Consider the following 11138-nt stretch of genomic DNA (forward strand, 5'->3'; position numbering starts at 1 on the left):
TGTTATCAAAGGTACCAGGATTATATACACACTCGATATAAATGTCACAATTGCGGCCGATCAACAGAAAGTTGTCGCTGTCAAATATCATGCTACCAAATAGTGTAATACAGTACTGATATCCCTATAACAATGCCATTCTCGTAAGACAATCAATACTGGATTAAGCAACTGAAATTGCATATGCCTTACCTGTTGCTTATGCCCGACTATTGGTCTAATATTTCTTTTTAACAATAACCCTAACCCTCAACGATGGTATTGACAACATAAGTAAATCAATTAAAAAAAATGGTGTAATTTTAATTTTGTTTGGGTTTCGAAAACAACATTACTTTCGTGCATATCATAAAGATCTTGTGAAGAAAAATGTTAAGAAAACCAATAAATATTTAGGTAGAAATGAATAATGTCTTACTTGCCGAATTTTGGTTCCAATCGATTGCAACAGTCAATTCCTAATAAAACAAAATAAAACTAAGTGATTGTTTTTTTTTTATTTACATTGAAGTGTTTTGTTCATTATATTTGTTTACGTTAATGTTCACGCATGTTATTTATGCTGTTCTGTTATACACTATTTCAAATAAAATATTTTCTTTATATACATGTATACTTTATAAGTGCTATTTATAGATTTACATATTGTTTCGCATTTATAATTGTTTTGATGTTATTGTCATACTTTCAAGAAAACAGTTGGCAGTACAAATTCAAAATTCGCAGACAATAAAAGTGTCAAAGTTTCAATGATGTGTCTAGTTCAGACAAGACAAAACTTACCCCAGGGTATATCCGTTTCTATAAAATCATGTGCCAGTAATTGACCAAACGACATATGTTGTCCTGTCCTTTTTCTATCACTCTGATGTTAAGGCCCAAAAGAAGAATCAGAAACTGCATTGCTGACAACTCTAGGATCAGGAAGTCTGTCTGGAAAACCTCTAGGCATACTTACTCCTGTTAATGATCAAGCAACATAGTAATGAAAATTTTGGTTTAATTCTAGCTAAAAAAAACCATGAGAGATAAATAAAGCCAACAGTAGTATACCACTGTTCGAAAGTCATTAATCTATTGAGAGAAATCAAATCCGGATTACAAACTAAAACTGAGGTAAATACATCAACTATAAGAGGGAACCAACGAAACAACAGACACAATAAAGTGAAGCAAAAAATCTGAACGATACCACGATCATAAGTTGATACGCCAGATGCGCATTTCGCTTACAAACGAATGATCAGTGAGCTAAGTAATTTTTATAGAATAAAAGTGTTATTACATAATTTTAGAATTGAATTACAATTGAAATTGAAAAAGCATAACAAATTACCAAACTACAAGGTTATTTTAATAAAAAGAGGGGAGAAAGATACCAGAGGAATAGTCAAAATCATCAATCCAAAATAAACTAACAACGCCATTACTAAAATGCCTAAAATGGCGTTGAACATACAATTGCAAAAAGACTAAATTAATTAAGTGCAGTTGTTTAAAATCATATACTGCACATTTTTTTGTTAGTAAAATTTAGCCCTTCTTGTTTTAAATCTTGAATGATATTGCTTGTAAATTTCTTAAATTCGTATTTCCAAGATGACTTCAAGTACCTGATTCGAAAAATTCTTCCCAAAAAAGACAGTGTCGTGATAAGAAATAAATATCCTATTTAAAAAAGGATCATATTGTACTTATCAGCAAAACAGTGTTTAAACCAGTACCGTCTTCATAAGCCACCATTGGTTTCCAATTTCTGTCACTGAGTCTTCTTTGTGCAGTTCCCGCCTGTCCCCAAGATGGATTTCTTAAATTATTGCAATAACCACTAAAAGTCCGATATCGTGCACTTTGTGGACAGACAGTTTCCTCTGAAAGTAAAGTAAAGTTTATTTATTAAGAACAAATAATTTATTATGCCGTCATTTTCAGTTTAAAAATTATTGTTTAACGCCTCTCCTCATTATCATTTATCTTCTTCCTTATAATGTTGATAAGTATCATTAAGAATTAGACTGTTTATTGTATTCAGTTTTACCAATTAAGGCATACATCCGTCCAATGTAACAGGTGGTGACACCATAACGGGACCCCAACTCACATTTCAACAGTGCTTTGTCCATATGTTGTCATCTTGTCCATTATTTGAAAAATAATAACATAATGTTTAGCTATTGTTTTGTTAAAATTGTAGCTTTAATCAATTATACTATCGGCTGCTTTCTTATTTTATTAAAAATATAATCAGTAAAAAAATGTAATCAATCAATTTAAGAATGTTTTGTCCAATGTTATGAGACTGTGGTCGAACGTTTGTTCTCAGTTCCTGTTGGTTATTGGAAATTTTATTCGTACGTACCTTTACACTTGTGATTGCTGCTTGATTCGACACTATTGATAATAACCTGAAAAAAGAAAAACACAAATAATTTGGTGAAAAAAGCATTCAGTTGGTACCCATCATAATGACTAAAATAGATATGGTAATGACTAAAATAGATATGGCTTGTTTAACATGTTTCATAAAATTTTGACAAAATACTTTGACTTCTTGACAAATGTAAGAGTTTCAAAATAAGCGAAGCACTTTATTGCAGAAGTTTAATTCTTTGTATATATAACAGTCTGACAAAGACAAATTTTAATTATTGAGAAGGTTGATTTTTCTTTACGTATAGTTTACGATTAAAACATTCAGCTGATTTTTAAAGATTTTACTCCCTTGGTGTTCTGTTTTCACTTAAGTATATATATTCCGCGCATCTCTTATATTGACAAAGTATGAATCAAGCGTCATGTGATTGTATAAAAGAGACTTGTTTTATTTATATCTTTACGGGCATATATTATATTCACAACTATTAACAAAAGGGACAAAAACTTACTAAAATAATCATGATGAAAGTCCTTATTGATATTTTCTCCATTTTTCCTAAAATGAAGTTCATTGTTGATTAAACAAAGTCATTCAAAACTTCTTTAGTGATAAACTGGATATATATATATTTATATTAGCAATAACCTTGGTGAAAATATTTCAATATAAAGCTTTGGCAAATTTGAATAATAAAAAACAAATTTTAAAATAATTGCCTACATGATGTTATACCTACCTACTTACAACTGTACAAATGTACGTACGTATGCATACAAACATATATACATGTACATATATACATACATACATACATACATACACACAGACCTACATACATTCACACCTACCTACCTACATATACATAAAAACTAAATTACACATGAATCGAAGAATCTTTATGAAAAGTAAATAATGAACATCGCGGCATGATCAAACTGAATGTGTTGATAAACTATGTGATATTAAAACATATATAGTTGAAGTGAATGTGTATTAGTAAGCTTGGGTGTGATTTATATTTCTTTATTTCATATACAAAATGTTCAGGTTATGAAGAAAATCTAAATATTGTCGTTTGTAACTTTTATTTAGCATAATGGAGGTGTTGGCAGAAGCTTTGACATGAATGAAAAGCCAGTTTTATGAATACAGAAATTTAAATCGAATCATCACATTCTAATGATCATTGTGATCTCAATTATAAGCAATATAATCAATGCTATATCATTACGCAACTCTCATTCAAGTGAGAGTTTTAACTAGCTATAAAACCCGGTTTAATCTAAAGTTTCTAAATAAGAAAATACCTGTTCCAAGTCAGAAATGTTGTTTTCCGTTTGTTTACTGCGTTTCAGCTTTTGATTTTGTCATTTGATTACTGACTTTCCGTTTTGAGTTTCGGAGTTCGTTACGTGAGGTATTTTACTTTTTATACAGAGAGTTTAAACAGAGACAACTCATGGAATAGGCAGGGATATTTACGCGGTATTATTTGATCGCGTTTGGTAGATACCAAGAATAAAGCTCAAATTACACACACATAAAAAAAAAACTGATATATATGGTATTCCTAAATCGTAATGCCATTAATAACTTTGATATAAAATAGAAGAGCAGAAATCAGACTCCATTGTCGTATTTCCCTATATAATTTAAAGGGACCTGAGGTCAAATAACAGTTTAAATTACACCGTTTAATACCACTTTTCATAATTTCAACCGATGTGATAAAATCAAATTTATTTCAAACTATTTAAGTGCCCTCTTTTTTAATTTTATGTACTAGCTTCCAAAACAAAAAGTTTGTGTCAATTTTATCAACTTCACGGGATTTTGACTTGTCGAAAATAGTTTTATTGGTATACTTTATAATTTATGGCACCACATACATGTTACTGTCAAAAATGTGAGTATCACTTACTTAAAATATGTCTTTAATGCTTTTCTGAAATTTTGATTGAATAATAAACAAGGTGCGAGGGATACGATACAGTTACAAGAAAGGTATTGATGTTTCTAATGTAAAGTCTTATTTTCGGGGAAAAGATGCAGTTTTCGACTGATTTTATCATTCACACTGAAATAACTTGAAAACGAGTTCATGGACCCCTCGTTTCTAAAACGACATTTGATTTAATTACGTATAAAGATTATGTGTACCAATTTTTAGGAAAACAGTCAATCGTGCAATTTTTTTTTAAATCTGATAAAAAAAAGCGAAAATGACGTTTTTCTACATTCATGACTATCAAAAAATATGAGTTGTTTGTAAAAACAAAAAGTACAAATTCATAAAATATTTATAAAAAACAGAAATTACCAATAATTATCACAAAACAGCTTGTATTTACCTTTTAAAACAAACACGTTATACATTTCTGTCGAAAGGAAAAATATGTCCACAAATACTAATTTTAAGGAAATATCGGATGTTTCAACCTGAATTTACTCGAAAAGAAGCCGGAATATTTGTTATTACATATTTGATTTAATCAGGTAAAACATAGCCTAAATTGTATATGCAAGTTTTCATCAAAATTTTATTTTGGGATCAAAACTGTATCGTATGCCATTAGGCCAACCACTTTGTTAATAACTACAATTCCTTGATATGTTGTTTTTTGTAATTACAATAGCTAATTACTCGAGGTAAAAACATCACGGTTAGAAGTTATTTCATTATCATTTTAAATCGCATCACACTTGAAATATGCATCCTTATACAATGGAAAACAACTATCACAAAATTACTACATAACACACACGACTATACATGTATATAATACCAAGTAAAACCTTAAAGAAATAAAATGATTTTCTTATTTTAAAATTAAAAAAAAAAGTCGGTGCCATAAAACAGAAAATGGAAAAAAAATATGTAACATCTGTTTTTCATTACATGACAACTATCATGTAAACTTCTGACATTTCTATTCTCTTCACCATGTTCACGACAATTCCACAGATTAACGTATTTTTCGTTTAATTTTTCATTAATAATTACACCTTAAGTAAGAATGCTATATTTTCATTGGTTGAGAACCAGTGTATTTTTTGGCACATTCTAACCTCATTTCAAAAGAATTTGCCTTTTTTTTCACCACTGCCGGTGAATTTGCCTCAAATACCATGGTATTTGCCAATTTGGATATTCCCTTTTTACCCCCGCGAGCTTGTTCCCGCCAAAAATATCCGGAACCTTTCTCACTTTTCCCGATTATGAAGACAACATGTTTAAACACTATTGATTGAGTTAAACCAAAACTGTAAGGAATATATACATATAAAGAGGGGAAAAAGACGTCTATAAAACTCAACGATTTAATGATGGAATAACAATGACGTTTACACATATATAGATACCATGACGTTACAAAAAGACAACTCTAACGTACATCTATAATTAACGCGGTACTACTATTAACATCAAAATATATTCCGTGTAATTAAACAGATATATCATGTTATGGAGGGGTATTTGCGAAACATTTGTGGCCTTCGGCTGTTGTCTCTTATTTTATAGGGTTGTTGTCCCTTTGACATTTTTCTTTTTCATTCTTAATTTTATTTTAATTAATATACATGTTCTCCGTGACAACATCTGAGTTCAAATACGTTTGAATTTAACCGCACATCAAATTAAAAATTAGTAAAAAAAAAATACTATTGATTTACATTAACGAATTGCTATTATGTTCAGCAGATTCATTTTGTTGTAGTACATACATCTAAGCCTTATTGTATAACCTGAATTAAGATAATATATTTAAACATATAAAGGCAACAGTAGTATACCGCTGTTCGAAAGTCATAAATCAATTGAGGGAAAACGAATCCGGATTACAATCTAAAACCGAGGGACACACATCAACTATAAGAGGAAAACAACGAAACAACAGAAATCCTGAAGTTAACAAACACAAACAACAATGCAACACGCACATAAACGAAATATAAGATAAAAACTGACATTTTCCTAACTTGGTACAGGATATTTAAAGAGAAATGGTAGGTTGAACCTAGTATTGTAGCTAGCCAAAAGCTCGCGCTTATATATCAGTGTTAAATATAACACTGACATGACACTGTGTATAACAGTAATACAGTACACATACATGCAAGAATATCCAGAACGAAGAAATAAAGTTTTAAAAAACACATAAGAGCAACACTTGCAAATGACAACCTAACATAAAAATACATTAGATAGAAATATAACAACTTACTTTGTATTCGACTTCTGGCTGTGATGAAGCTTTCTATGATGTTCTCTATTTATATTAAAACAATTCCAACAAGCTGACGCTGATTAACGAATTGTCCAATGAAAATCCGTTATATGTTCTGCATCAACCCAACATGTGTTACATACTTGGTTTACAGTACAATACCTATATAAGAACTCCAATCAAATATCACGTGTAAAATGGCACTACTAAAATGTGACCTTTTGTTTTCAAATAGGTGATCTTCTAAACTTCTAAACTTCTAACATAAACTTAAAAATGTAAAGAATTTATATAAAATCAATAGAATATGCCTTGACATCCAAAACTTATAACATTATTAAGAGAAGACATTTAGTACCAATAAATGAACTAGCACCAAGACTGAAAGGTCATATTATTTATGGAGCAAACAGGTATAGGAATGAATTTCTTTAAATTTTTTATTGGACTTACAGAAAGAAAAAAAAATACACAAACGTTTAATCATGTGAATACAGATTTGTGTTCATTTTTTAAATTTAACTCATTATTTGTAGTTTTCGTTCAGCTGGTTGTTCTATGGGTTTTTTAAATAAAGGGAGAATGTTGGTGGTGGTATCAAATAAACTCATCATGGATACCAGGAATAAAATTTAATATTTACGTCAGACGCCCAATGAAGTATTTATCATAAAAATGGCGGAAAATACCAGAAGGATATCCAAACTCATCAGTCAAAACGAATTGTGTCGTGATGTTATACTATTATTTTGGATTAGGGTGAAGGTTTGCACCCATTAAAATGTTTATACCATCTGCATCTGTTTGCACCTGTCATTAGCCAATACCCTTTTTTTAAGTGATAGTCGTTTATTGATTTTGTTTCTAAGTATTTCTCGATTTCAGATATAGATTAGACCTTTAGTTTCCCTGTTTGAATGGTTTTGTACTAGTCAGTTTTTGGCCCTTTATGTCTGTTTGCTGTGAGCCTTAATTTCGTTTTGAATGCCAAACTTTGAACTATAATGATTTACTTTTAAAATTAGTGACTTGGATAAAGAATTGTCTCATCATACATCTTCTTATTACTATGAAAAAAGACAATGCAAAATTTACAACAAAAAGAACAACAAAAAGAACAACAGTCCACAAAATACAATAAAGAAAACTAAAAAAAAAAATATTCTGAGCAACACGAACCTTTTCGTACTCGCGAAAAGCTATGTGTATGTATCTGTAAATATGTCAAGGGATATTGTACCTGTGTCCTTGGTTGGGTTTAATAGATGTAATACAAACAAATCTAAACAACGCTTTTCGCTTGATGTAATAAAAAATACGAACATTTCAAATGTCTATTGAAAATAATTCTTTTAATGTTTATTTAAAATAATCCTTTTTCAAATCATTTGGTAAATGTTTATATGTGCTTAGCTATTTTATATAGGATCGCAAAACAATGGGTCGTATATTGCATGTATTGCTATCACGTCGTCATTGTCAATTCCATAAAAGAAGGTTGGGATTGTTTTTTGGAAGTGAAAGTCCCAACCGTTTAGGAATGAGGGACCAAAAAGGGGTCAAAAACAAGCATGTTTCTAGAATCAGGACATGAACTTGTGTAAAAGTATTTTGATCGTTCTGAAATTATCTCACATGGTTTAATACCACAATCAGAAAGTTGCGATTCATTTTTTTTGGGTAATTGCTTAAATTATTCGCAAATTAGAGGCAACAAAAGGTTGAAAACAAGCTTTTCCGACAATGACTTGTGTTTATAGGTGTATTGATGTTTCTGAAATTGTCCCAGATTTTACAAAATTAATATTTCTTTAAAAATTATTCTTTTTTTTAAGAGGATGAAGAAAGGGGGGGGGGGGCATTTTTCTCAAGATATAAGGAATTTTGCTTATTCTTTGTATGTAGTCTGAAAACAGCACATTGTTTTGTAAAAAAGCCAGAATTATTTAATTCAATGTCTATTCAAATCATATAACCAATTTTAAGTTATTTGACTTCATTTTTTCTGTGCCTAAAACCTATAATGTGTAAAATATTTCATAACAATCCAATTTCAAACCTTATTCAGGCTAAAATTTGTACATAGTGTGTTAATTTTTGCCCCAACTGATAAGAGTTGTTTCTCTGCGGTCGTAACCAGCTTATCGAAGCAGTTTATTTTATTAACTTAACTGGTGTAATTTCTTCTACCAGACTTTACTCTAACATATATTATATGTGTATGTATGTCAATAAAAATTCACTCTGAGCAACACGAACTTTTCGTACTCGGTGAAAGCTGTGAATTTGTGTCTGTATATATGTCGAGGGACTTTGTTACTGTGTCATTGATTGGGTTAAGTAGATGTAGGACATAAAATGAATAGCAGCGCTGTTCGCTTGATGTAATAACAATACGAGCATTTTAAATGTCTATTTGTAATAATTCTTAATGTCTATTTCAAATAATTCTTTTTCATATCACTTGGTTAATGTTTATATATTCTTAACTTGGTTTTTATACAATCGCAAAAAATGAGTCGTATATTGATATCACTTCGTCGTCATTACCTGACAGGAATTCAGAAAAAAACAATTGCAATAACCACCAGCTCAGAGAAAATATAAATAAATAACATTATAGTACATTACAGTACGGAAATAGCAATGGACAGGACACCACAAACTGTGTGTAACATGAAAAGATCATTCGATAACAGAATTTCCGTTTTGAATAATTATTGCAGTTCTTTTTATTTTTTAAACGAAGAGAGACTATTTGTAAATATTCAGAACATGATAAGTAAATTCCAAACGTTTTACCAAATCAAGGTTTTTTTAAATTAAATTTGCAAAAGCTAACTCATTTTTAGGTTGATAGGGTGTCTTCCTCCATCTTGGATATAGAAATACCAGAAATCAAGGTCTAGATCTTCAATAGAATGTGCAAATTTGAGAGTAGTAGGAAATTCACGTGTAAGAACTTTCATTTCAAAAGGAAAATGACATGTTTTATCATATTAAAATTTATGGTTGTTTTTTACAAAAAAACAGAAAACTTTGTGTGGTTATTTTTTTTCAAAAATGCCAAATAAGGGAAGGCAACTCAAATGAAAGGGCAGATAATTCCGATAAAAAGGAAATTTTACAATATAATGTGTTAGGAATTTACCTATTTTTTATGTAGCAAGAAAACGGGTCCGGTTACTCCATTTTTATTTTTCTTAACTGAAAGCATACTACATTTTGGCAAATTATTAAAAAAAATCTATGGATTTAAATTAGACACCCCGTCTACTTTAATAGTATATACCAAGAACAAAAACAATTATCAGATATATGTTGACCTTGTATAAAAAGTGTACATGGTGTTCTCCAAGTGAAAAGCATAGCATGTCGTTGTTAAATTGTACTAAATATGTGATTATACAGTAAAATCATTTATGAACTAAAACAACAGCTGGTGTTGAACACAATAGCGTTACAATATATATGTCATTAGAAAAAAAGGATACGAAATTATTTATGCATTTCTCAAAAGACTTTCAAGAATTAAGAAAAAGAAGAAGAAGAAAAATATCGTAGCTTTCCGATTTGGGTTCTGTTGTTAGGGATTTTAGTTGTGACGTTATTAAAGTGATGACGTCATATTCAATGTAAACAAAGAAACGATATCATCAGGTAATTTTTTTTCATATCAAAGAATTATTAAAAATGAAATTGGTATTGTGTTACTTCTTATATTTTACTAGACTGATAAATATATATTTTACTGAAAGTTTTCATGACACAAGACCGGAAGAAGGAAGTAGATTTCTGCGCAAATGCGGGAATTTAAAAAAGTCGGAAAAGAAAAGTTAACGATTTTGAGTTCATTAGTAGAATGAAAGAGGGACGAAAGATACCAAAGGCACAATCAAACTCATAAATCGGAAATAAACTGACAACGCCATGGCTAAAAATGAAAAAGACAAACAGACAAACAATAGTACACATGACAAAACATAGAAAACTAAAGAATAAACAACACGAACCCCACAATTTACCAAAATTTTCCAGATTTTTTAAATTGTTTTATTGATTTTTCTACCGTTGTAGGGGACTTTGTCCCATCTTTAATTTCAAGATATTTTTGTCGAAACAGTAGAGAAATGGTATTTGGTACTTTTTAAAGGATTATTTGGTTATATTGTTTTAAAAAAATCAGTTTGAACCTAATATTATTGATGAGAGGCAGTGAAAGTCTTGAAATAACCAAAAAATCAAAATAAATTACTTTTTGAAATTGTGCAATATGGATCGTTAAGATAATAATAAATTCCAAAAGTTTGTAAGTAACAATTCATGCCATACAACGACGTAACAAACAATGCTTGAATACCATCTAGAGCAAGAATGATGTCTATGATGTCATTACAAAAGAACTATTGTTATTATGCCCTTTGTTTCAAGAGTTAAAGCTTATTGTGTCTTTCCATAAGCCGTTTATGTGGGTTATGCCCCTTACATTTAGGTCAAAAATCTTCAACCAAAATACAACAGAGTTGCGCCCT

This window comes from Mytilus galloprovincialis, chromosome 12, assembly GCF_965363235.1.
Source record: "Mytilus galloprovincialis chromosome 12, xbMytGall1.hap1.1, whole genome shotgun sequence".
In the NCBI taxonomy this organism is placed as follows: Eukaryota; Metazoa; Mollusca; class Bivalvia; order Mytilida; family Mytilidae; genus Mytilus; species Mytilus galloprovincialis.